At 36.9% G+C, this 22,940-nt stretch overlaps 1 pseudogene; it reads right to left on the bottom strand.

Annotated features, from left to right (window-relative positions):
- Nucleotides 1-5,238: 5,238 nt before the first annotated feature.
- On the bottom strand, nt 5,239-6,198 carry LOC119536682 (annotated as a pseudogene).
- Nucleotides 6,199-22,940: the final 16,742 nt, after the last annotated feature.

Raw genomic sequence — 22,940 nt, 5'->3', positions numbered from 1 at the left:
GGGGGTTTATTTGGCTATACAGTTACAGTCTTAAGGCCATAAAGTATCCAAAGTAACACATCAGTAATCGGGTACCTTCACTGGAGGATGGCCAATGGCGTCCGGAAAACCTCTGTTAGCTGGGAAGGCACATGGCTGGCGTCTGCTCCAAAGTTCTGGTTTCAAATGGCTTTCTCCAGGACGTTCCTCTCTAGCAAGCTTGCTCTTCTTCAAAGCGTCACTCACAGCTGCACTCCGTTCAGTCTCTTTGAGTCAGCATGTTTTATATGGCTCCACTGATCAAGGCCCACCCTGAATGGGTGGGGTCACACCTCCATAGGAGTATCCCACCAAAGTCACCACCCACAGCTCGGTGGGGCACATTCCAAGCAAATCTAACCAGCACCAAAACGTCTGTCCCACAAGACCAGAAAGATAATGGCGTTTGGGGGACACAATACATTCAAACTGGCACAATATTCATCATAGACTATTTCCTAATGAACTATAGCAAAAGCAAATGTACTTAACATATTATTGATAGATACAATTTCATTAATTTTGATTCCTATAAAAAACTAATTATAAAGTACAGTTAGATCATGTCCCTTATATTCAGAAATTAATCCTCATAAGTTAGATAACAACTAAATATCATTTCATCCCTACCATATTATTCAAGGTTCTCCAAAGAAACACAGGAGATTTATTTTATTGTAAAAATATTAACAGATTTATTGTAAGAATTAGCACACATGAAGATGGGGAGTGGCAAGTCTGAAATCGTTAGGGCAGGCCCCAAGTGGGAACTAAATGAAGGTGATGTTGAATTCCCCAGAAGTAGAAGACTGGGTGAAGTAATGATAGAATTTCTGCTTTCTTATGGATGAAGTACTCAGTTCTCACTTTAAGACCTCCAACTGATTAAAGAGATTCCTTTCATTGCTGAAGGCAAAGTCCTTATTGATTGTTGATGTAATCATGCATAGTTGCTGTGGTAGTTGGAAGCTGTATGTACCCAGGAAAACAAGTTCCTAAACCTGAACCAGTCCTGTGGTTGTGGATCCATCTTAAATAGTATCTTTTGATAAGGCTACTTCAGTTACCTTGAGAGCCACTTCAATCAGAATAGATCTTAATCCTCTTCTTACAGGAGTCATTATAAAAGACTCCAATAAGAGTCCTAATGTTTTAAGACAAAGAGAGAAAGCCAAAGAACCAGGATGAACAAAAAACACTAGAGAAGGGAGAGACCAGCATATGCCACCATGTGCCGTGACATTTGGCAGAGGATTGAAGGACCACTGATAGCCTGTCTTGGGAAGGAAGTATTGCCTTGATGATGCTTGATTTGGACATTTACCTGGCCTCAAATTATAAGATAATATATTTCCATTGTTTAAGCCAATGCATTTCATGGATCTGCTTTCAGCAGCCTAGGAAAGTAAAACAGATTTTATCAACTGAGTAATGATTTAAGTCCAACTACAAATTTCCCAAAGTATCGATCAGACCAGTGTTTGCTTGAATAAACACCTGGTCACCATATCCTAGCCAAGTTGGCACATGATATCATTCCTTGATTCTGATTATATGATTCATTATGAGATTTCATAGAACCTCATTAATTCTCTAATGGGAAATTTATTAAGTTATTCATCAATAAATTCTGTAATGTTTATGAAAGTTTTGTTTAAGGGCATGGATTTTCTCAATTTTCTTTTCATTTTGTTTTCTGACCTAAAATAACAAAATGTAAACAAGGTTGGATACAAAGATTTATCTCTGTCTCCTTAAGACACAATGAAGTACTTTCTTTGTCCTTCTGGTGTTAGTCATTTCTTCAGTGGTGATCATTCCTTATTATCTATGCTCTCCTCAAACATGTGAACAGACTTGATAACTTTGATTTATTTCCTTCCTTATGAGAAAATTTATGTCCCACATGCTGTTTCTCATGGTCATGAGATGTTTAGATAGCTAGGGAGGAAATGAATGGATAATGAAAGCGGGGAGCGGGGGATATAAACAGGTAGATTAGGATTGTAGAAGGAAGGTAAAAAAAGGAAATTCAGGATGTTTGATTGGAAGAACCAAAGATTTAATAAAGGTGATAGTTGATGGAGAATATGATGTACATAAAATTATAAGGAACAGAAAGAAATGGAAACACTGACATATTTTTTCATATCCATTCTTTCAATGGATTTAGAAATATTGCACTGGTAAAGAATAACATGTCAACAGTAAACCATACACAGGATATTTATTTTTTATTGCTCAATATCAAATAACTTTAGAAAAGGCACTTTGTGGAAATGGGTGTCATTCATTAAAAGAGCAGTACAAAAGGAGGATGAGGTAAATTCTACTGAATTTATATACATTCAACTGCTAGTAACATATACACTTTTCTCATTAATTTAACTTTAGTTACAACACAACTTTAGGGACAAATACATATACAATATAATTTAAATATATATATATATATAATTTTAAATTATTCTCCTTTCAAACAAACAAACCAAGCATCTTCCTATTTTCAATTCTTTCTTCTCCTAGTCAAATAATTAAAGCACTTAAGTAAAGAGAAAATTTCCCAGCAACCAAGTTCAATAACCTTATATAAAGATGAAACTTATGCAAAGATTATACACAATCTGACTCTCTGCTTTGAAATGCTAAGACAGTATGCTAACCCCTAATGTCTAAACTGGTAAATAATGTGGCTCTTATAACAAACACAAAAGTACAATTTAGCATAATGTGACAGTCATGTTTTTTGGTCCAGTTTCCATATAGGCATTGGGCCCTCTAATCTAGAAAAGTTCAATTTTTTTACATCTAAATTGGAATTTGACCATCATTTGCATATAAAGAAAATCTTATGTGACAGAGCTACGAAATACACAATAGACTCAATAATGAACAAAGACAGAAATATCATCAGACATATAGAAGGATTACATATTTTGGAAAAAACTGAAAGAGTTTGAGAAATTAGAATACTGAATTTCAGAAAAGCTACTATAGAAAAAGAGAAGTGAGCATGAAATAATTTATTTGGAATCATATAATTATTTTGTAAAAATAATTAGAAATTTAGTTTTAATGTGGATTGTTAACAAGTATAATAACAGTTATCTCTGTGTGGCTTGCATATAAATAATATAATGCAATGTAATGTAATGTAATGTGATATAACATAACAACATCACATCACATAACATAATATAACAGCTATTTTTTAAAATAATATTTATGGTATTCCAAACTAAAACTCAAGTTAATATGATCTAGGGATCTGAGACTATATTACAGCAATAAAAAGAAAACTTCAGCTCAAGAACATTGATTTCAGATTAAAAAAAATGTGCACATACCTGTATATACCCCAATACTATAATATGAACTAAATAGGCAATGACTAATATAAACAACATATTGGATGGATTTTTTTCACTAGTTTTTTCCACCCTTGGCTCTTGTTGAAAGTACTTCTATGAAACATTTTGCACTAGTATTTGTTTGAATACCCATTTTCACTTCTTTTGTTGTGTACCTAGTAGAGATTAGTGGGCACATGGTAATTTTATGTTTAACATTTTTAGGGCAACCAAATTTTTTTCCCATAGGTCTGCACCATTTTGCCATAATTATAAAAGGTACCAAGTTCCCACTTCCTCCACATCCTCTCCAAATACTTGTTCTATTCCACTTCTATTTATGCTAAGTCTAAAGATGAAATTCTAGACAGCCAGGAGTCCTAACTAAAAACAGAAACAGATTCTTGCCAAAATCTGCTGCTTGATCAGAATTCCTTCCTCTCCCATTAAATACTCTTTTCTGAGTTTGCTTTTCAGGCAGTCATGCTCAGCTCCATCCTTCACCCTACAGGTTATTAGCTTATGTGAGCTTCCTGATAAAAGCTGACAGGGGTTAGCAAACTCATGATAAGTGATTTACACTGGCTATCTACTAGAGTGGTATCTATATATTTAAAATCTCAGGTAGTGATAACACAGATTAAAGATAACCTGATACACCCAAGGGTTAATTGTATCTATTTTGCATCTTTTTTATCTCCTTCTTGAGCTTGTAAACACAAAGACACTACCTTGCATGCACTCTGATAATAACACATTGTTTCATTACCATTGCATACTCACTCTGAAAATTAATTGCCCTCCTATACATTTATTTGAATAGGCATTTTCTAGATTTTTAAAATATTTGATTTATCCAATCATGCTTATTACTAGACTTAGAAGTGAAAATAGCAAGGAATTAAATAAAATGCAAACCATGGTCTCTGATCTCAAGACCCATATTCTGCACTTATTTTTCCTCCTTTTTTTTGTGACTGGATTTTACTTTATTGGAAACACAATTGAATATAATAATAAATGCAAAATTTTCTTTTCCTATCAAATCAATTCTGCTTATCATGTTAACTTCAACTTCTGTTCCTAAGTATATTTGATGTTATGAATAATTATACTTTGTACATTAATGTTTCATATTATACTGTGCAGATTTAACATTTTGGTCATGAATGTTTTTCTTTCCTGTACTTTTTTTTTATTATCATAGCCTTTGCATCAAGACATAGCAATGAAAGCAAGAGTTTCCTTTTTAAAGCTTAGTATTAAAACTACATATTTTTTCCTGTTTTAATTGTACGTTACCTGCCAAGAAAAAATAATTTGAAACCTGGACATACTTTCCATTAGCTGGGCCACCGTAAATTTGGTGACTTTGTTCTTGCAGTTGTGTATGCAGATCCAGGACCTAGAAAGTTGGGACCTGGCTATAATTGTTGAAAAGTGTGCTACAAAAATGGGTGGCTTTATCAATTAGTTGGGTTACAAAGTAAGGATGGTGATAAGGGAGGGATATTTTCTTTCAGGTACAGGATTTCTGAAGTGTCCCCGTCCATCAATTATTCCCAAAATGGTTTGAGGAGGGGGTAAAATCTCAACATGAGATTCAAAGTACTGTCTCTTTGAGGGGATGGTGTTGCCTTGCAGGGAAGGGGATGACTAAATTGGACCATCCCCCTTCCTCTCCAGCTGTGGAAATGAACATGGAAAGTTTACCACCCAGTGAGTATGAAAGTGGGCTGAAGCTTTGATGGAGAGTTCTCTAAGAGGTTTCTTCTAGAAACACACAACTTAGACTACTCATCTCACTTCAGCAAATAAACTATTTTTAAAAGCACTTGGGAAGTTCCTCACCACTCCTCTGGTTGAAAGTTCAGCAAAGGGAGTCATCAATACAGCCATCTCCTAGGCCATAATGGAATTCCTGAAAATTGGAGACCCTGTAGAAGTGTTCAAAGGCAGTTGCCACCACCAGGACATGGAAAATCTGATGAGACATGAACATATGTCAAACGTTTCAGGACAGAAGCACCCAGGGATTCAAGCAGCATAAAGGGCAGTTCCAGTGATGTAGATTACAGCCATGAGGAGAAACCAGTCGTCTGCCCCCGTGGTGGCATTGACAAAGCCCTCAGCAATAGTAAAGTGCATGGTGGGCACACACACACACACCACACTCAAGCCAAGTCCCAGAAACACTCTTGCTCTTGCTGCTGGTGCTTAGGAGTGTCAAATGTGTCCCAGTGTGTCACAATGATGGCAGAAGTCCCCAGGATACAGATGATGGAGAGGTAGATGGGCTATGGCTGTGGGGAGTAGTAGCAGGAGTAAAAGAGGGAGGGGACAAATTTCCCCATAATCAGTAGAGCAATCCCTGAATAGTCCACTTTGGAAAAAAGTCCAAGAGACTTTCTCTGAATGACAATAGATGTTGTGAAAAAGCCAGGAGAAACTAAGGCAGAGCAGTGCACCGAAAAAGAACATCCTCCATATCACCTTCTCCTGTAGAGGGGCCATCAAGCTTATGTTTGGTTTGAGCATGGTCAAGATTCCCAAAAAGAGAAACAGCCCATAGCCAAGCAAATGGGTCCACAATGCTGCCAGTTTCTGTATGGATGTGGAAGATGCTCTTGAAGCCAGCCTGAAAGCAGGGCAGGAGCAGTCTGTGGCCATGTAGCAGGTAGCCATTGTACTTCAGTCAGTTGGGGTGCCCTTCCAACATCCCTTCTAGATCTTGTATATAAAATCCTCCATCTTCTCCATGGCCTGGTGGGCTTTCAGGGGAAGTGTCAGTACACACACCACCTCCTCTATTTCCTGAGATACTGGGCATGTCTGCTTTTCTTCAGCTTTTGTTGGGTTGGCAATTACTCTACCCTTTCTCTTTTAGCAGGGGTCCTAGTTCAGTCAGCTCCACCATGTTAGTTTCCCTGTTACTTGCAGGAGCCCCATTGTCTTGTGCCACCACAGATCCTGGTATCTCAATACTCTGTAGCTTCTGCTAGAAAAAGTATGGTTTTTTTTTCAGTCCCTGGTGGCAGAGATTTCCCTATTAAGGTAGACATGCCCAGAGGGTGGGCTCTACTGGATGCTGAGATCCTGTGGCACTAAATCTTCAGTGCTCCCTTGGTCATGTATGTTTTCCTTTCTCAAATGCTACATTCCCATCTCTTTTCCCAACCCACAAGTAAGACTAAATAATATTAATAGCACTCTCCAGTATTTTCCATATAGAATGCATTTTAATAAAGCATACCACATCAATTTTCCTACAACTTGCTTTTATTTCTTGAGAATTCATCATCAACTATTTGTACAATAAATATATTTCTTTTAATTTTTAATGCAAACATTTGTGTGGAGTATACATCAATCAACTTATATTTGACCATTCCTTAATTGATAGACATTTGTTTGTTTGCAAGTTTATTTTTTCTTTCTGCCCACTATTTAAAAAATGAATGCTGTAGGATCCTTGAAGATGGTGGCACAGAGAGGAGTGGAAGCTAAGTAGTCCCCCTGGAACAACTACAAAAACCAGAAACAACTAGTAAATAACCCAGAATAACTGCAGGGGGACAAATGAGACCATCCACTCATCATACACCAACCTGAATTGGGAGGAATGCCTGACAACACAGCATAAAATCTGTAAGTAAAACCTGCAGATCCAAGTCGTGAGACCCCCTCCCCCATAGGCTGAGCTGCAAAGCCTCGTGGTGCCAGAGAGAAGCTCCCTCCCAGCAAGCAAATACAGCTCAGCTGAGCTCCAACTGGGATTTTAAGTAGTGAGTGTGAACTTCTCACTACAGGTATGCATCCCCAAAAAACAGACAGAGGCTTTGGGTGACAACTGACCTTGGAGAGCCGGAGGGTTGCCTTGGACTGGGTCTCAAGGGGACTATCTGTTTCTTTTTTGGCTCAGTGGAGAAAGCCCCAGTCATTTTCAGTTTCTAGGGCTGTGACTCTGGGAAGGGTGGAGACAGCACAAGCAGAGAGTGAGACCATTGAAATGCTAATGACCTCCACCTGGGGGGTCTGTCTTCTCTAGGAGGAAAGGGGTGTGGCCCTTTCCATTCAGAACCAGACCCCAGAGCCTGGGGGAACAGGCCATACCTCCTCACACCAGTCAAGAATTATAGGCTAAGAGGCATCACCTGCTGGGCAGAAAAGCACAGTGACCTGAGGCATCAAAAGGTGGAGCAATTTTCTAAGACACACCCTCAGGGAAACCAGATACTAAATATTTCTTCCCTCTGGGACCTGAGCCTGTTCTGGTCTGGGAAAACCTGATTTGGATAACCAAGGAAACCATGCCTAGACAACAGAAAATTACAACCTACACTAAGAAAAACAAAGTTATGGCCCAGTCAAAGGAACAAATGTATGCTTCAACTGAGATACAGGAATTTAAACAACTAATGCTTAATCAATTCAAAAAGTTTAGAGAAGATATTGCAAAAGAGATAGAGGCTGTAAAGGAAGCACTGGGCATGTATACGGCAGAAATCAAAAGTTCAAAAAAACAACTAGTAGAATCTGTGGAAATGAAAGGCACAACACAAGAGATGAAAGACACAATGGAAACATACAACAGCAGATCTCAAGAGGCAGAAGAAAACACTCAGGAACTGGAGACCAAACACCTGAAAGCCTACATGCAAAGGAGCAGATGGAGAAAAGAATGAAAAAATATGAGCAACGTCTCCGGGAACTCAAGGATGAAACAAAGTACAATAATGTACGTATCATTGGTGTCCCAAAAGGAGAAGAGAGGCGAAAGGGGGTGGAAGCAATAATAGAGGAAATAATTAATGAAAATTTCCCATCTCTTATGAAAGACATAAAATTACAGATCCAAGAAGCACAGCGTACTCCAAGCAGAAGAGATATGAATAGGCCTATGCCAAGGCACTTAATAATCAGATTATCAAATGTCAAAGACAAAGAGAAATCCTGAAAGCAGCAAGAGAAAAGCAATCCATTACATACAAAGGAAGCTTAATAAGGCTATGTGCGGATCTCTCAGCAGAAACCATGGAGGCAAGAAGGAAGTGGTGTGATATATTTAAGACACTGAAAGAAAAACCAACAACCAAGAATCCTGTATCCAGCAAAGCTGTCCTTCAAATATGAGGGAGAGCTCAAAATATTTTCTGACAAACAGACAATGAGAGACTTTGTGAACAAGACACCTGCCCTACAGGAAATACTAAAGGGAGCATTACAGGGTGATAGAAGACAGGAGTGTGTGGTTTGGAACACAATTTTGGGAGATGGTAGCACAACAATGTAAGTACACTGAACAAAGGTAACTATGAATATGGTTGAGAGAGGAAGATGGGGAGCATGTGAGACACCACAAGAAAGGAGAAAAGATAATGACTGGGACTGTGTAACTTGGTGAAATCTAGAGTATTCAACAATTGTGATATAATGCACAAATATGTTCTTTTACGAGGGAGAACAAGCAAATGTCAACCTTGCAAGTGTTAAAAATGGGGAGGCATTGGGGGAGGGATGCAATCAGCATAAACTAGCGGCTGTAACTAATAGAATCATTGTATTACGCTTCCTTTAATGTAACAAAGGTGATATACCAAGGTGAATGCAGATAAGGGGGGGGATGGGGAGGCATGTTAGACACTTGACATTGGTGGTATTGTCTGATTCTTTATTCTACTTTGATTTAAGGTTATTTTTCCTTTTGCTGCTTCCTAGCTGTCATTTTTTTTTCCTCTTTCTTTTGCCTCTCTATTTTCTTTGACTCTCCCTCCTGCCTTGTGGAAGAAATGTAGATGCTCTTATATAGATAGTGGTGAAGGTGGTGAACACATATATGTATACCATGCAGAAAACCATCGATTATTTACTTGGGATGGAATGTATGGTGAGTGAACAAAACCATATTAAAAAAAAAATGGGTTGATGACAAAACCTTGAGGGCAATATACTGAGTGAAATAAGCCAGACACATTAGGACAATTATTGCAGGGTCTCACTGATAGGAAGTAATTACAATATGTAAACTCATAGACATGAAGTATAAGGTACCAAGATTAGGATGAGGCTTAAGAATGGGGAGTGGTTGCTTAGTATGAACAGAATGTTCAACTAGGATGAACTTAAATGTTTGGAAATGAGCAGGGGTGTTGGTAGCAAGATGTGAGAATAACTAACAGTGCTGAATGGTGTGTGAATGAGGTGGAAAGGGGAAGCTCAGAGTCATATATGTCACCAGATGGAAAGTTGGAGGTCAAAAGATGGGAATGTATAAAATGAATCCTATGGTGGGCAATGTCCATGATCAACTGTACAAATACTAGAAATCACTTCCATGAACCAGAACAAATGTATGACAATACAATTAGAAGTTAATAATAGAGGGGCATATAGGGAAGAACTATATACCTATTACAAACTATATATACAGTTAGTAGTATTTCAACATTTTTTCATAAACAGTAACAAATGTATTATATCAATACTAGGAGTCAACAATTGAGGGGGGTTGGTTAGGGATAGGGGAGGATTAGAGTTTCCTTTTCTTATTTTCATTTTTCATCTTTCACTTTATTTCTTCTCTGGAGTAATGAAAAATTTCTAAAAATTGAACAAAAATTAAGTGTGATGGATGCACAGCTGTATGAGGGTACCCAGGGGCAAGTGATTGTACACTTTGGATCTTTGGATAATTGTATGGTATCTGAACAATCTCAATAAAAATGAAAGAAAAAATGCAAAAAAAAATGCAAAAAATATAGATTGGGGTGATGAATGCATAAACTATATGATGGTACTGTAAGAGTTGATTGTACAGCATGGCTGATTTTATGGTATGTGATATATCTCAATAAAACCAAATTGAAAAAAAAAAGTGGTATATTCATAAAATCAATTCTACTCAGCAACAAAACGGTATCAACTACTGTGCTAGTTTGGATGTGTTGTGTTCTCCCAAATGCCATTATCTTTGATGTAATCTTGTGTGGGCAGACCTATCAGTGTTAATTAGATTGAAATTCTTGGAGTGTTTCCATGGAGATGTGCCCCACCTAACTGTGGGTGATGACACTGATTGGATAATTTCCATGGAGGTGTTGGCCCACCCATTCAGAGTGGGTCTGAATTAAATTACTGGAGCACTATATAAAATCAGACAGAGGGAGCTACAGCTAAGAGGGACACTTTGAAGAAAGCACAGGAGCTGCAGATGAGATACATTTTGAAGATGGCCATTGAAAGCAGACTCTTACTACAGAGAAGCTAAGAGAGGACAAATATCCCAAGTGCAAATAAGAGTGACATTTTTGAGGAACTACAGCCTAGAGAGGAACATCCTGTGAGAAAGCAATTTTGAAACCAGAACTTTGGAGCAGACACCAGCCACGTGCCTTCCCAGCTAACAGAGGTTTTCTGGACACCATGGCCATCCTCCAGTGAAGGTACCCAATTGCTGATGTGTTACCTTGGACACTTTATGGCCTTATGACTGTAACTGTGTGACCAAACAAACCCCCTTTTATAAATGCCAATCCATCTCTGGTGTTTTTCATTCTGGCAGCATTAGCAAACTATAACAACTACTAAGGCATCCAAAAGTTTAAATGAATTTCAATAACATTAAGTCAAGCAAAAGAACCAGAAAAAAATACTATATTATTCTATTTATATCATGTTTAGGATAGATAAAATAAATATGCTGATAGAAATCATATCAATTGTGGTCTGGGATATTATGTGGGGAATTAACTGCAAAGAGACATCAGGGAACTTTCTGGAGTGATGGAAATACTCTCTTGATTGGGGCACTAGTCAACAGATGTTTTCATTTGTCAAATCTCATCCATGCACAATTACAATCTGTGCAAATTATTACCTGTAAATTATATCTTACTATATAAGGTAACCTTTTGTTTATTATTTTTATTTTTCTTCTTCGAAGCTTGCCCCAAAAGTCTGTGTAATACATGTAAATCAAGTTTTAAAGGCTATGTTTTCCTAAATATATATCTCTGTATTTTACATTTCTGAGATGTGGATTTTTTGATTCCAGTATTATATAATGCTCTAATGAAGATTTTTGTTTATAAATTTTAATAATTTGTATGACTTCTGCATAACTAAATTCAGAATTGTATTATCTGTCCAATGAATATATATTTCTTTCCACGTGTTTAGAATAATTGCTTTCCTCTCTTCTTGGCATATCATCTCAGTGGGCCTAGCAAAGTGCATCTCTTTTTAAATTTTTTTCTTATTCTCTTTTCTCTATTCTTTATCCATCCCTTCTGCCACATCTGAAATATTTAATGTGAATCTGCTTATTTTCTTGTGTTCTTACAAAACGTTTGTTTCTGTTCCATGTGCATACATTTATACTTTACATAATGGCATTGTGTCATATAGCTCAACTTCATCTTTAAACTTAAGGTAAATAGGGGACAAACTTATGACACACCAAAAAGGAAGTTTTCCTACTAAGAGGACTTAAGCTCCACAGAAGAGAATTGTCTCAGGGACAATTCTTTCTATGTAATCCTATTAGCCATCATATGCCTATATATATATAAGCTCCTGTGTTTAAAAAAAAAGGGTTCATATCTGGAGATCTGAAGATATAGTCTAACCCAGTGGAAGAGTTTTCCTTGTAAATACTGTTTGACTAATTACCAGTAGTTACCTTCTACCTTTTCCTCACAACAAATACAAGAGTAAAATAATCATTTTATTGCATGAGGGTTGTTCTTTGGAGGATCAATCCTCTTTTTAACCTCTACTTCACCATAATCCTTTAAACAATGACCATGATAATTGTGTTCCTTGAGGCAAAAGGGTGGAAAAATTCAACAACAGATAGTGGGGTAATGAAAATATTATTTATACTTGAATCACTACACAACAAAACAGAAACGGTTTGCCCTAATTTGACTGCTAGATATTTGGGTCCTAGTTTTTCAACATTCCATTTTTATAGAAATCAATCCCTGAATACAAATGAGCTGCTTTGGGAGATATACTTAATTGTGAAAGAATGGGAGCACAACTCCGTCCTCAGTGTCCATACAAAAGAAAGTTTTATTCTACTTATTTCTACAGTTCTTTATAGCATACAAGGTAGTTTCCCACGTGACTGTCTGCAGGTATATCAGGGAGGAGTACATTCTCTCCAAAGCCATGAGGTGTATTTACATATCTTTAGTCTTAAGGGACAATTTCTTTGGGAGCTAGACAGGAAACAGCAGGGGCAGGGGCAGGAGGCAGGAGACAGGAGCACGGAAGGAGCCCAACAAGAGCTCAGAGATTATTCCTCATCTAAATTGCTGTCTGCTTTCAAACATGCAAGGCTTTTGGCCTTTCCCTACCTCCAGTGTCCACCTTCAGACATCTGTAGCTTTGAGGAGGCCCTGCTCTATAGTTTGTTAAGCCAGGGGGCCTTCTATGTCTCCACACTTAATCTCTGTGCCCCTTAGATGCCATGAAGCTTGACTCATTTTTATAATCTAGACTTGGACTGTCACAAAGAAGTCCCAAATGGTGTCTGGCTGAATTCCTAGAGGAGATCCTGTTAAACAACTAATCACTGGTGACACCTTTTCCAGGGAGGTAAAAGGCAATTGTGGATCCTGGAGTCACTGAGCTTCAGAGATAGGGGCTAAAATCATGCAAAATACACTAACAATACTTAAATGCAATGTTAAGTACTTTTGTCACTCATGGAGTTTCTCTCAAGCTTTATTGCACACTATTTGGTTTTGTTGTGGATTACTCTAACACAATATAGGGTAGAAAAATATTAAGTTAATCAAGAAAGTAATAAAGGGTCAAGAGTAAAACATACCTCATTCATTCATTTATTCTATCAATACATTTGGAGAGTACACTAATTGCTACATCTTGCTAGGTACTGAAGATAAAACTGGGAAAACAGAACCACCTTTGTTTATCAAGATCTTGAAATTCAGAGCAAATTACAAACAAATGAACAAATGGATGAATTAGCAGGTGTTAAAACTTGATAAGTAGTGAATGGATTTGAGAAGGAAGGGAAATTTTTCACCTGAAATCTGAAAGATAAGTTGAAAGAAAATAACCAAGTAGAGAGGTGAAGATAAAGGAAGTAGTATTCTGACCAAACTACACAAAATTCATTGACATAAATGAGAAACTGAAGCTATGAAACATGGCTAGAACATGGATATCACCTGAGAGAGTCACAAGAGATGGCCCTCATCTGCAAAGCAGGAGCTTGTTTATCAGGGTTAAATTAGCCATGTTAAGGAGATTAGAATTTGTGTTAAGACCAATGTGGGAACAAACTGGCATAAGCATGAGACTGTGCAAGGCTGGAAGCTACAATAAAAGACATAGGACAGTAATCCAGATAAGTTGTGGTAAAGACCTAAATAAATTAAAGAACAGAGACATTAATAGACACAGACATATTTGGGGAAAAGATTAAGTTATATGTAGTCTTTAAGAATTAATTCATTATTTGTAGGAAGGAGCATGATATACGAAATATGTTTTCTTGGTTTCTTACCTGAATGACTGGCTAGAAGATGGAAACATTCAGTGATTTAGAAAATATATGCACCAAGGCATGTGTGTAGAGTGTTAAATTGAAAACAGACTCTGAAAACCAAAGTAAGAATACATTTATTGAACTAAATGGCATGCATAGGAGCATAACTAAAAGAAAGTTAGTTACTGCTTAAAGCAAAGTGGTGGGAAACAGTGTATATACTTGCTTAAAACAAAGAAAGGGTATGGGAAACAGGAATGAGGAGGCAAGGGGGATATGAGTTATGTGAACTTTCCAGGGCAAATCTGCAAAAGCTTCTCAGGCAGAATGTTGGTATAGGAATGGGCCTATCTGATGAAAGGAATCAGACTTGCTGATGACTTATCACAGTTCCTCCTCCCCCATGGAGGCAAGGGTCTTAATTAGTGCCACAAAGTATTGTTGGTATGTTAGCCTGTTTCAGTTGCTTTTTGTTTCTTTGTAGTTTTCCGAGTAAGAACAGAAGTTTAAGCATATTAAGATGACCAGTAAAGCTAGTTACCATTCTAAATTCACATTCCCTCTTTTTGTTCAAGGGAGTCTCAGGACTCCCCAAAGACCAAGGGGAATTAACTTGTTGATTAAGACTTTGGCAAATTCAGGACACAGGTAAAACAATGATAAAAAAATGTTTAGTGGCTTTTAGTCATTGAGACACAAAGTTGGTGAGCCATCAAAGGATTACTGAACTAAAGAGGAGCAGGAACATAATCACAATTAGACGGAGATTAGAGAAAGTGGGAAGTTATTACTATGTTACAACTTACTCCCTCCCACCACTGTTACCATCTTTCTGCCACTTCTGCATAAGTCCCTGGGTGTGGGGAAAAGGTTTACAGTCTTATTGAGAAATGAGGACACAATTACAATATAAACAGCAATTGGATAGACAAATAATCATTTTTTAATACACTAAGGTGTTCTGGTGATTAAGATGCTATATTCAGCAACTATTCTGTTAAGCTGTTTCAAACCTATGTCACAGATGGGTGGGTTTTATTTAGATGTTTTCTAATAATTGAAATAGCATGTTGAACAGAGGAGAATAGTTAGAATTAGGTAGTTGCCAAGTCGGGGGATATGGGTGATTAACAGTTATTATTTAATTACTCCAGTTAACCAAAGACAGTGGGAGAATGTTCTATAGGAAGTCAGAACTACTCAAAGCTGCTACACATCAGCATATTCAACAACCAGTCTGATTGAGGAATGCCACTATGGTCACAGCTCAATCAAGGAATATGTTAGATGAACTTAGTTGAAGCTGGAAAAGAAGCCTAGAGACGCAAACATAAATGTTTAGTGAGTACCTGAAAGGGAAGGTGTTTTACTATGAGTAAAATACTGCAGAACTTTCTCTGATAGGGCCTAGGATATCTTCTGCTAATAGGTGGTGTTAGGTTTGCAGTACCACACATACTGTCTCTCCATAGGCAGGATATAGTGCCAATTGTGTCTCTTTAGGTTCTAATCTCATAGCTCTGCTATATTTCCCCAGTGGATATATCTTTTGTGCATCCTTCATATTGTAGCACCGTCAGTCTTCTGGAGAATAAGAGATGTGATCAGGGTTCCACCAGCCTGTTCATGGTGCCTTTTAGCACTATGCAATGGGGCTAGTCTGGATGTATGCTTACTGAAGAGCTAAGGTGATGGAGCCTTTGGCAGGCAGAGTTATAGGTGTTCATAGTAGTAAGGCATTTCCACACACTTCTGGGGCATGACTAGAAGATGTGGCTGATGCTTTTAAAGATTATGGGCTGTGGAAAATCAGCTGTGCCAATACCTCAAAGGAGACACCATGTGTGGCATCTGAGCACCATTTAGATATGTAAGCATTTCAGTTAAAATAGAGGTCTAATTATTTTTTGTATTTCTACTAGGGTTATATTAGTTAATAAGTAGAACATAATTATATACTTGCCTTGCTTTCTAAATTCTCTTTTTCTTGAAATGAAGTTTTGACCTTAGCTGACTGCAAGCACATTGAGAAGCATAGTTAAACATGTGACTAATAAGGTAATCAAGTTATCACTGACTGTTTCTGTGATATATAACTTCTTCAAAATAATTAAAACCATGACTAGCAGCACAATGTTGTCTAATATAATAGATAGTAAATAACAGATTAGAAAATCTTTTTTAATTTCTATAACATTTTCTAAACATCTTGTGCAATTTATAACATACTAAATGAACTTAAGTATTTTTTAGTACTTCATTTTTTTACAAGGTGAAGAAATAAATGATTTGGAATAAAAATATAATATTTAGGGTTGACTTGAGAAAGCAAAAGTTAAAAATTGCCAGGTTTGAGCTGAGACACAGTTAGAGTTCTGAAGCTCTGGAATCAACATTACTCCATACAGTGACTGTTAAAGAAGCTGAAAAAGAGATCAGACTTCAAATAGAGATATGAATGAAATGGATCTGGTTAGGACTAAGGTAAATCAGAATACGGGTAAAGGATGATATTGTCTACATTTATAACTTCAACTTCCATGTGAGAACAAGGGAAGAGATGTTTATTTGGTTCCAAAGCTTAAATTTTCTGTAGCACACTATCTAATTTAAACTTCCTTGTCAGTTTATTTAAACACCCTGTTACATGGAACCTAGAAAAAATAATGAGACCTTATTATTCTGTGCAGGTTAATGTAATACTTGGATATATTCCAAAGTGTTTAGGAGAAAATAAAAAAAAATTAAAATTAAAAAATTAAAAAAAAATCTATTTACAAAGTTCCCTTGGAAACTGAGGAAAAATGGAATGATTAGACTTCCCCACCTGGGGAATTCCTGATATTCTTTCAAGCATTAGGGACTCTGAATTGAATAAGTCAACTCACTCGATCTTGAGACTTGCCTTACAAAATTTATTTCTACAATGGCAAAGCTAGGCCTGCTTGTAATTGTGCCTTAGAGTCACCCTAGAGAACCTCTTTTTTTGTTAGATGTGGCCTCTAATTTAAATAAACTCTGAAAATAAACTCACTACCCTACTGCTATGTGTGCCATGACTCCTAGGGGTGTAAGTCTCCCTGGCAATGTGGGACATGACTCCCAGGGAGGAGCCTGGCCCTGGTTTATGGGATTGAGAATGTCTTCTTGACTAAAAGGGGAAAGTAAGTGGAACAAAATAAAGTTTCAATGGCCAAAAGACTTAAAATAGGGTCAAGGGGTCATTCTGGGGGTTACTCTTTGGCAAGCTTTAGCCATATAGTGCAAATGCTATGGTATGTCAAGTCCCAATGAATGTTTTCCTGAAAACCATAGGGAATGCCCTGGGCTCTATCTAGTTCTCTATAAAGGTTTTCTTAGTAAGTTTATTATTTTTTTTCAGAAACTTAAGCTCCAGATTGATCTCATGCCACATAAGCCCTGAAACCTAGAGGTACCAATCTCTCCAAGAATCATAACCAGTTTCATTCCTTTACACCACAAGGAAACATCCCCCTTCCAGCATGAGGAAGTTAAGCTGGTCATTGTCCCAGATATCCTTGAAGATGAGAGAATGATAAATGAGAGAAAGGAAGTATAACTCATAAATTAGGATTTAATAAATGACTGTGCTGACTCATTAATTAGATATTTTTTTTAGTGTCTGGTGTTTTAGAATAGACAGAAGTAAATACCTGAAATTTTGAAATGTAATCCAGTAGCCCTGATCTTGAATAATGACGTATAACTATATAGCAAAAAAAAAAAAAAAAAAAAAATTTTCATTGACCAAGTTTGTATGGATACAATTCTGGATGTTTTCGTTCTATTCCATTGATCTATATTTCTCTACAATACACTCTCTTAGTTTTTCCCAATTAATTAATTCTTGGCAGACTATTCCCTCACAATTATAGTTTCACTTACTGGTCAAACAGGGCTGTTAAAGGCTCCCTGAATTGGTCTGACAATTTGCATTTTTAATAATTCTTTAATTGTATTGGTTATTTCTGACCTTTTCTCAAGGAGTCTAGGTTTTTGGATTCCAATTCTTTTTAGCTAAGATAACTCTAACTTTAGGCTGTTTTTTTGTTTGTTTTGTCTTGTTTGTTTCCTTTTAACCTCTTAATTTTAAGAACTGACAAGCTAGCCCTGTAATCATTATCTCTCTTATCTAATTGTACCCACAAGCCTGTCACTAAAGTGGAGGGGGACATCTGCATATCTCTTTCTAGTAACTCTGCCAATTTGCAGATTCCTCTGTCTTTTTGAGGACAGTTTACAGTAACTGACTGTACCACATGACAACAGCCAGCTGACTGCAGTGGCAATGTGCCTGCTGTCTTTACTAAGTTTAATATTTTTTTTTTGTCTGTGTTATGCCCTGTTTCCTCAGCCATATTCAGGGCATCACCTTATTCACATGGAGGTTTGTAAAAGTTAAGCAACAAGGGTAACTCCTCACATTAAAGAATCAGGCCACACAGCATTACTCCTTGCAGGTTCCCTACCCTAGTTCATGGTTTGGGTGGGTCCAGGGAACAAAGGATTTGATTTTGAATGGGAACATTGGGGCTGGGTTGGATGGGTTAGTTCTAAAGGGCTGGCAGGGACTATACAGTTGGTTGGGTTTAGGGAAGGGAGGAGAAAATGGGGAAAGGGGTTTTGGCAGTGCTGTGAGAAGGGTTTCAGTTTTTATGTTCTTCATTATTTCCTTTCAGTAGTCCTAGGAGCCATTTGTTAAAAGTATCCATCCCATTTTGTAAAACTAATTTCAAATTTGAGGCTGTTACATTTTTCCTTGAGATAATTAATTCTAACCTGATCAAAACAGCTTCACTGTGGTTGGGTAAATTTAGGTTCATCAGAGGTTAGTTTAACTCTTTTACTAGGATGATTGCAACTATTGACATAATCTTACATGTAAAATAAGTGGTCATTTGTAATAAAACAGAACAGAGTCAATAAAACAGAGATCTCTACTCAAAGGTTCAGTAATGAATCCACAAAGGACTTACCAGGCTATTTTCTCAACAAATAGATTGGCGACTGACAGTTTCCAGAGTCGAGAGGTCTAAACAACAGAGACCTGAAGTCTAAAACAACAGAGACCATAAGAGAGGGCCCAACCAGACTTCAGCTCAACAAACAAATGGATTTGACCTGGACCAAAACATGATGGGAGTTCTAAGATCAGAGAGGGGCTAGCCTAGGGAGCCAGATGACTAACCCACAGCAGGAACACAAAGGTTTCCTGTGGGTACCTAAGCTCTTCCCCAAATTGCCATCCTGATGGTGATGTCATCCCATTGCCTTTTAATCTCACTTTACTGACACCAGACTGTTAATTGAATACCAAGGTGCAGAATAAGTTTATTGAGCTAAGTGGCAGGCCTGGGAGCAGAACTGAAAGAAAGTTACTGCTCAAAGTGAAGTGGTTGGGAAAGAGTTTATATACCTGCTTAGAACAAGAAAGGGTGTGGGGGACAGGGACAGGAAGGCAAGGGGGACATGAGCTATGTGAGTTGTCTGGGGCAGGGCATCCTTGGGTACCATAAATCTGCAAAAGCTGTCCAGGCAGAATGTGTAGGAATGGGCTTATCTGGTGCAGATATGCAGACTTGCTGGTGTCAGCTTGACTTGTTTACCACAGTTTCTCCTTTCCCATAGAGGCAGGGGTCTTAATTAGCATTGCAAGGGATCTTTGGCACATAGCCTGCTTCAGTTGCTTTCTGTTTCTTCTTTGTAGTTTCCTGAGTAAAATGGAATTTAACTATTAGTAAAGCTATTTACCATTCCAACTTCACACTAACTATTAAGGGTTAATGTTTACTCAATCACAAAAAAATATTGATTTAGACATGGACTCATGAATTTATATCACATTATTTAGAATGTTTATAAAATAGATGTTAGAAAATTTCATGTAAGACATGTATGCTTAAAATGCACTTTTTAAAATCACCAAATAACAAATATGGCTGTAAATAAATAGCTCTTTCTTGGTAGTGGTGTCTTCTCTTACACTGCAATCACTTTTTCATTCTTGCTTCATTCCTCATGCCTTTTCAACATTTCATCAACATTTTCTTGTTCATCAGTTGCAAAACACAAATTATAAGCCAAAAAGCCAGTATAGAAAGCCATTCAGGGCAAACACACAGTGATGGAAGGATGGTTCACAGTGTGTATGATCCTGGGCTACCTCACAGGAGTTGGACAAGATCTAAGCCACTTCGACACACTTGATTGCAAAGGAGGATGATAAATAGTCTAACCATGTGTGCAGGAGGCAAAGCAAAAAGATTTGGTTATCAACCAGCCACCTCTGCTCTGTACTATTCATCAGTTCTGTGTGACTTCAACAACTACTTTATCAGCATTACCCTAAACTGTCCATCTTACAACTATTACAAAAACTGAAATATTAAAGATATATGAAAATTTTATGTTTGTCTCTGTTAAATACTCTGAATTTTTTGTTGTCATTTCAAATTCAGACTACTTGAAAATTAGAATATAATACTATATCAAGGCAAATAAAAACAAATCAACTCTATCAAATTAAATCTGATTAACTATTTATCTCAATGCTTCCCATATATGTAATCAGCACATATTCATAAGCTATAAATCAGGTGTTTGAAAGTGTTCTAAATTGATGGGAGAATATATACTAATAAAATTAATCTTGAAAGGATCCTTAAGAAATTAAATATGTTTATTTGTCCTGAATCAGGGATCCACTCATGGATATATTTCACAGAGTTATTCAACCATAGATCAGCAGAGGGATGCACACAAAGTTATTACTTGTGGTGATATAGGTAGAACTCAGTAGTCATGAACTAACTGAATGTTCATTGCTAAAGAAAAAATGCACTTATTAAATGTGAGTAGATACAGTTTATAACAATATAATGATATTACTAAATATTAGAAGAGTAGAGAAAACACAAAGAATTGGTATATTTGTAGAAAAATTAATAGATCTCAAAAACATATCTGACAGTGGCAGAGAGATTCCAAAACGAGCCAAGAGATCACTCTGGTGGGCACTCTTACGCACACTTTAGACAACCTTTTTTAGGTTCTAAAGAATTGGGGTAGCTGGTGGTGGATACCTGAAACTATTAAACTACAACCCAGAACCCATGAATCTCGAAGACAGTTGTATAAAAATGTAGCTTATGAGGGGTGACAGTGGGATTGGGAATGCCATAAGGACCAAACTCCACTTTGTCTAGTTTATGGATGGATGTGTAGAAAAGTAGGGGAAGCAAACAAACAGACAAAGGTACCCAGTGTTCTTTTTTACTTCAATTGCTCTTTTTCACTCTATCATTCTTGTTATTTTTGTGTGTGTGCTAATGAAGGTGTCAGGGATTGATTTAGGTGATGAATGTACAACTATGTAATGGTACTGTAAACAATCGAAGTACAATTTGTTTTGTATGACTGCGTGGTATGTGAATATATCAATAAAATGATGATAAAAAAAAAAACATATCTGAGTGAGAACCATAAATATAGATACATCATGTATACATGTTCATTAAAACATGCATTATTTTACTTTATGAAGATTGTGCTCTTGTAAGGACATATCAACCTTCTTAAAAGTAGACCTATAAATGAAAAAAATTGAAGTAGAATGGAAATGAGGTTAGATGAAGATTATGGGGTAAGAAATTAAGGTAGGATTAACTCAATTTAACTGTGAAATCAAAAGAAAGAAATAAATAGAGTAACACATATTCATAATTCCTATTCTTTCTGAATCATCTAAACACACTATGGGGTATATTAAAGAAATCTACATTCATCCTTAGACATAAAACTTAGCCAAAACAACTGTGAAAAATACTGAATATTAAAATAATTTATGTGAGTTTAAAGTGTATATCCAACAAATGCAACTTAATTCAAGGTGTTTGAGAGGGGTAGTACAAAATAACACAAGGAAGGAAAATTGTATAAAATAAGGTTATCCAATAGGGAAATCAAAGTTACTCTGGATAATTATCAAAGACCCAGTGGCATCTTTTACTCTCTCAGATGCTTTGGGAATAATAACAAATTGCATTTAGCTGTTAAGGTTGTATCTCAAAGTGGGGGGGGGGGGTGACACTCATAAATTCCTCTTACTTCAGTGAGGTCAGCAACCATATAGGGGAGCAATAATACATTCCTTCTTTGAGGTGAGTTGAGGACTCTAATCTCCATGATTATCAGATTAGCCGCAGTGACAATTCTTGACTCCTCATTTCCATTTAAATTATGGAAATGACAGGACCACTGCCAGACTCAGCACAGTATAACATAATATTAATAATCTCAATTCCTAACAATGTTTTCTGGAGTAACTTGGTATTTTAAGACCATTATTATGCTCCTTGAAAAAAACAAGAAATATGTTCTATTTTTATGATTTCCCTATTGATACTGGAAACCTAAACAGGGAAAATTCTGAAGGGGAAAAGTGAAAACACTGTTTGAAGCTTTACCTAGAATGTGGTCTGATTAAAGATGGTGATGGTCAGCTCAGGTTATTTATGCAGTAAGGGTTTGTTTCAGTTACTAATTTTCAATAAGAGCTGCCAGTTATTCAGCAATGTGATGTTGGCATTATCATTGTCTCCTATTGATTACATAGTTTCATTTGTGTCATGGATATCTGTGTCTCATTTTACCAATTCCATACAAGAGACAGGGATTGCCAGACTTTAAATTTCCCATTGAGAAGATCCTTAACAAGGACTTGGGTATATGATAATCAATTTGTAGGTGATATCAAGAAGAAAAAATGAGGATTTGGGGAATGTGAAGCATGGAAATAAGAAAACCTCACAGAGTGTGCAACAACAGCAAGTTACTCTGTAAGCAAGGGAGTCTCAATCTCTTGAAATACTTTGACATGTAGTAATCTTGGGTTTGTCTCAAGGTAGATCAGAGAAGTTACAGCTTGGACACAACTTCAGGGCACATCAGAGGTGGCCCAAAGTGATAGGGAGTGGGGAGACTGATGTTTTTGCAACAGTGATATTTGAAATGGTAAATTAATGTCAAAG

Source organism: Choloepus didactylus, chromosome 6 (genome assembly GCF_015220235.1).
Source record: "Choloepus didactylus isolate mChoDid1 chromosome 6, mChoDid1.pri, whole genome shotgun sequence".
In the NCBI taxonomy this organism is placed as follows: domain Eukaryota; kingdom Metazoa; phylum Chordata; class Mammalia; order Pilosa; family Megalonychidae; genus Choloepus; species Choloepus didactylus.
Note: the sequence above shows the minus strand (reverse complement) of the source record. Positions and strands in the feature narration are given on the sequence as shown.